We start from the raw sequence: 5,401 nt of genomic DNA, 5'->3' as shown, positions 1-5,401 counted from the left end.
TCTGACTTACTTCACTCTGTATAACAGTCTCTAGATCCATCCATGTCTCAACAAATGACTCAATTTCGTTCCTGTTTTGGCTGAGTAATATTCCATTGTATATATGTACCACATCTTCTTTATCCATTCATCTGTCAATGGGCATTTAGGTTGCTTCCATAACCTGGCTGTTGTAAGTAGTGCTGCAGTGAACATTGGGGTGCATGTGTCTTTTTGAATTATGGTTTTCTCAGGGTATATGTCCAGTAGTGGGATTGCTGGATCATATGGTAATTCTATTTTTAGTTTTTAAAGGAACCTCCATACTGTTCTCCATAGTGGCTGTATTAATTTACATTCCCACCAACAGTGCAAGAGGGTTCCCTTTTCTCCACACCCTCTCCAACATTTATTGTTTGTAGATTTTCTGATGATGCCCATTCTAACTGGTGTGAGGTGATACCTCATTATAGTTTTGATTTGCATTTCTCTCATGATTAGTGATGTTGAGCATTCTTTCATGTGTTTGTTGGCAATCTGTATAACTTCTTTGGAGAAATGTCTTTTTAGGTCTTCTGCCCATTTTTGGATTGGGTTGTTTGTTTCTTTATTATTGAGCTGCATGAGCTGTTTATATATTTTGGAGACTAATCCATAGTCTGTTTATTCATTTGCAAATATTTTCTCCCATTCTGAGGGTTCAGACCTTCACACTTTTTTGTCCTAAAAACCATGCAGAACAGTGGAGACCCTGAACTTTCCTCCACCCCCCAGTAATAAAACAAAGCTCCACCTTTGGTGCATCTAGGAGACAGAGTGAGGTAGGAGATAGGTGGGCCCCTGAGCCAGACAGCTGGTGTTTGTCAGGTGGAGTAAAACTGAAGCTTTGTTCTCACCCAGAAACTCCAAGGACAAAGCTATTGGCAGAAGCTGAGCTCTGCTAAAGTAAAGAGATAAGGTGCCCACCCCTGAGGTCAAGGAAAACTTCCCTGTCTGCACATGTGCAGGAAGGCTCCTTGGGGATCGGAAAGGGAGGTGGCGCCACCCCGTAATATGTATGGACATACACCCATAGGCCTCTGCAGTGGGATCCATCTTAGAAAAGAGTTGCACAGGCATCTTGGGGAGGGTCCTAAGACTAGTCAGTTGTGAAAAAAAGAAACAAGATAATTGGCCAAATGTTAAAAAAGACTCAGAAGAACTGTCCTATATGAGTGATTTAAATCACCTCTTCATGCACTCCTCATTCAGGATGCTTGCACTCCTCTCTGGGTGTGTATTTCTGCTTTAAATAAATAAACTGTTTCTCTGTGTGCTCTCCCATATGTTGTGCTCTGTCTCTAATAATACACTTTTTATCTGTTTTGCAGTTTTTGCCTCCTTGAAACATTTTTGCTTTCAAATGGGGTAAGAATCAGGGAACTTTGCTTCTAACCTCTAGCCCCTGGTGGACTGGCAGCTAGGCTCAATCCCTGAACAGGGAAGTAAGATCCTTCTTCAAGACTACTCCCTCCAAGAACAAGAAGAAAGCTCCAAGCCTCAAATTGCATTTAACTGTGCCCAAAAGCTCTTACAGTGGAGCACTAGGACTGGCAGAGAAGCAGGGGGAGTGGGGAAGAGTCTAATGAGCAGGTCCTAGAAAGAAAAGGCCTCACCCTGAGGAGAAGCTGCTGTGATAAAGATTGAAAATCAGCTGGAGGATGTTGAGAGAAGATGTGGATGGGCCTGGATGAGGCCCAGATGTGGTCAACCTAGGGATAACTGCTTTGGAAAAAGAGTAGATCTCTGGAAGGCAGGCTCAGTGTCCCTTGGAAACAGCAGCTGCTGGTGAAGGAACTGAAGGAGCTCAGAGGCTGGGAAGGCACCCTTCCTTAGAATGGTTTGCTGTCCTTTTTCCAGTGTCTTAATGTAAACCATTAGGTTATTGATTTTAGATCTTTCTTCTTTCTTAATATAGGCAATAATAGCTATAAATTTCCCTCTAAGCATGCTTTAGCTGCATACCATAAGTTGTGGTATGTTGTGTCTTCATTTTTATTCATCTCAAAGTACTTTCTGATTTTACTTTCAATTTCTTCTTTGACCCATTGGTTATCTGGGAGTGTGTTGTTTAGTTGTATTTGTGAGCTTGGGGGAGCCCTTCTAGTCTGGTGGCCTGGCTCTGCAGAGATATAGGTGAAAAAAACTGTCCTTTGTAGTCACAGAGGAGGGAGCCCTGGAGCCATGTCCCCCAATCCCACTAACACCTAGGACTCTCCTGCTAATAGCTAGTCCAAGAAAATAGAACTTACCTAAATATCAGCAACATAATAGGTATTTCAGCACATTCATAAGAATACCATAAGAAAAATCCTGAAAAGGGACAACAGAATTATTCTGCAGATGAAGAAAATACATCAGAAAAAATGCTGCTAAAGGAGGGGGAAAATTGCACCCTAAACTTACAACATATATTAATAATAATAACAATACCTCAATGAAGTATTTGCAGCTGTGAAGAAAGACAGCAAAACAGAAATTTAAGACCTTAGGAAAGAAAAAGCCAAACAAGAGGAAGAGATGGGGCGATAGTCAGTGGATATTAGGGTCTGGTAGAAGTTAGGAGAGAAGCAGAAGAAAATACAAAATCAGAAATGAACACAGAATTTAAAGGCACTCAAAGGAGAATAGAGCAGAAAGCATGATAAGACATATAGAGGTTATCAATGAGGAAAGAACTTGAAACAGAAATAAAGTGATAAAACAGATTAGAGAATCAGTACAAACTGTGAAAGACTTTGAAATGGGCCAAAAGAATTATTGGGTATCTTCAATGGAAAACTATGCTTTGGATTGGGATAGAAAATTAAGCACTACCTTCTGGATTATTCCAGAATAATAATAATAATTTTTATTGGCTCTCTGTGGCCGAAGGACCAGAAAGAGACAGCCTAGCAAGACATAAAACTTTTAGACAATAACCACTTTACTTCAGCCAAACTCCACAGAAAAAAAATTATGGCCTCACCCCCACCTCCATCATTAAAGGCTGTGAAGAAAGCCTAGACTTCATTCTTGCCAGGCTGTAATGAGATAGCTCGATCTATGCCCCCATCATAAGCTTGGTGGAAGAGAAGACCAAGTGAGGAGCCAGGATTTCTATCCTTGTTGGGTGAAAACAAAGCGTTGCCACCCCAACACCCTGCTTGTCAGTGGAGACCATATGGGGAGCCTGGACTTCCACCTCCATTTCAGCAGTAACAGGGCACACCTTTGCCTCCTTGTTGGGGTGTTGTCAGAGGAGGCCTGAGGGAGGGTCAGGAATTTAACAATTGCTCAGAAGTAATGAGGTCACCTCCTCAAGGGATCAGATGTGGGTTGCAGTAATGAGGTACTCCTTGCCCTCCTGGCAGCGTGGTTCATTGGAGGCTTAGTAAGGAGCTTGAACTCCCATCCCTGCCCAGCAGTAACAAGGAGCCCCTTCTCCAACCTGGGTGTCAATGGAGGCTGAGTGGAGAACCTGAACTTTTACCCCACTTGGTATTAATGAGGCAGCATTCCTTTCCCCACTGGAGTAGTGTCAGAGGCAATCTGCTAAAATACAATATTTAAATAAGATCCAGTGCCCTATAGCATAATCACCAAAATATCCAAGTATCAACAGAAAATCATTCATCACACCAAGAAACAATAAGATCTCAACATGAGTGAGAAAAGACAATCAACGGACACCAACACCAAGATGACATGGATGTTAGAATTATCTGACAAGAAATTTAAAGCAGCCTTCATAAAAATGCTTCAGTGTGCAAATTATGAATATGCTTGAAACAAATGAGAAAATAGGAAGCCTCACAAAGGAATAGAAGATATAAAGGAGAATTAAGTGCAAAATTTTATAACTAAAATGTACAATAACAACAACAACAAAAACCTCAATGGATGGGCTTAATAGCATATTGGAGAGGATAGGGGAAAGAATCAATTAAATCAGTTAACTTAAAGATAGAATGATATAGTGCTTGCTTCAGCAACACATATACTAAAATTAGAATGATACAGGGAAGATTAGCATGGCCCCTGTGCAAGGATGATGTGCAAATTCATGAAGTGCTCCATATTTAAAAAAAAAGATAGAATGATATACATTATCCAATTGAAATGACAGAGAGAAAATACAGAGGGAAAAAAAAGAACAGAGCTTCAGGGACATGTGGGACTATAACAAAGATCTAACATTTATGTCATCAGAGTTCCGGGAGAGGAGAAGGCATGAGACTGAAAAGTATTTGAAGAAATAATGGCTGAAAAATCCCCAAACTTGGTAAAAAACATACATCTAGATGTAAGAAACAACTCTAAATAAGATAAACCTGAAGAAAGCCATGTCAATACACATCAGAGTCAAACATCTGAAAAATAAAGACAAATAAAAAATCTTGAAAGCAGCTAGAGAGAAACAATGTATTACCTGTGGAGAAAAATAATTCAAATTACAGCAGATTTCTCACCAGAAACCATGGAGACTAGAAGAAAGTGGTACAATATTTTTTAAGAGCTGAAAAAAAATGACTGTTGACCCAGAATTCTGTCAACCCAATGAAAATATGCTTCAGGAAGAGAGGGATAATCAAGATATTCTCAGACGAAGGAAAACTAAGAGAATTTGTTGCCAGCAGACCTAACGTAAAAGAATGGCTAAGGAAGTTCCCCAAACAGAAAGGAAATTAAAAATGATGGAATCTTGGAACATCAAAAAAGAAGAACAATGGAAAGAACAAAAATATAGATTAAAAACAATAGACTTTCCTTCTTCAGTTTTCCAAATTAGTTTTTTTTTTTTTTTTTTTTTTTTTTCGGTATGCAGGCCTCTCACTGTTGTGGCCTCTCCTGTTGTGGAGCACAGGCTCCGGACGTGCAGGCTTAATGGCCATGGCTCACGGGCCTAGCTGCTCCGCGGAATGTGGAATCTTCCTGGACCGGGACACAAACCCATGTCCCCTGTATCGGCAGGCAGACTCTCAACCACTGCAACACCAGGGAAGCCCTCCAAATTAGTATTGATGGTTGAAGTAAAAATTATAACACTGTCTAATGTGGGTCTCAATATACATAGAGGCAACATTTAAGACAACTATAAATGGTGGAGGGTAAAGAGACTTTAAAGGAGGTAAGATTTCTTTCACTCAAACTGGTAAAATGGTAATACCATTAGACTGTGATAAATTATGTATATATAATGTAATACTTACAGCAACCACCAAAGGGCTCTACAAAAAGATACATTCAAAAACATTAGTGATATATCAAAATGGAATTCTAAAAAAACAAAAAATGTCCTGGTAACCCAAAGGAAAATGGGAATAGAAAAACAGAAATGAAAAAGAGAGAGAATAAACAGAAAAAATAAAATGGCAGACTTAAGCCCTAACATGTAAATAGT

At 39.8% G+C, this 5,401-nt stretch overlaps 1 non-coding gene across 1 annotated transcript; it reads left to right on the top strand.

Annotated features, from left to right (window-relative positions):
* The first annotated feature begins 3,976 nt into the window (after positions 1-3,976).
* On the top strand, positions 3,977-4,083 carry LOC131756452 (U6 spliceosomal RNA). The gene has a single exon (XR_009335635.1). It is a non-coding gene; the product is annotated as a U6 spliceosomal RNA (small nuclear RNA).
* Positions 4,084-5,401: the final 1,318 nt, after the last annotated feature.

This window comes from Kogia breviceps, chromosome 4 (genome assembly GCF_026419965.1).
Source record: "Kogia breviceps isolate mKogBre1 chromosome 4, mKogBre1 haplotype 1, whole genome shotgun sequence".
Classification (NCBI taxonomy): domain Eukaryota; kingdom Metazoa; phylum Chordata; class Mammalia; order Artiodactyla; family Physeteridae; genus Kogia; species Kogia breviceps.
The sequence above is the reverse complement of the archived record's forward strand: the minus strand, read 5'-3'. Positions and strand labels throughout refer to the sequence as shown.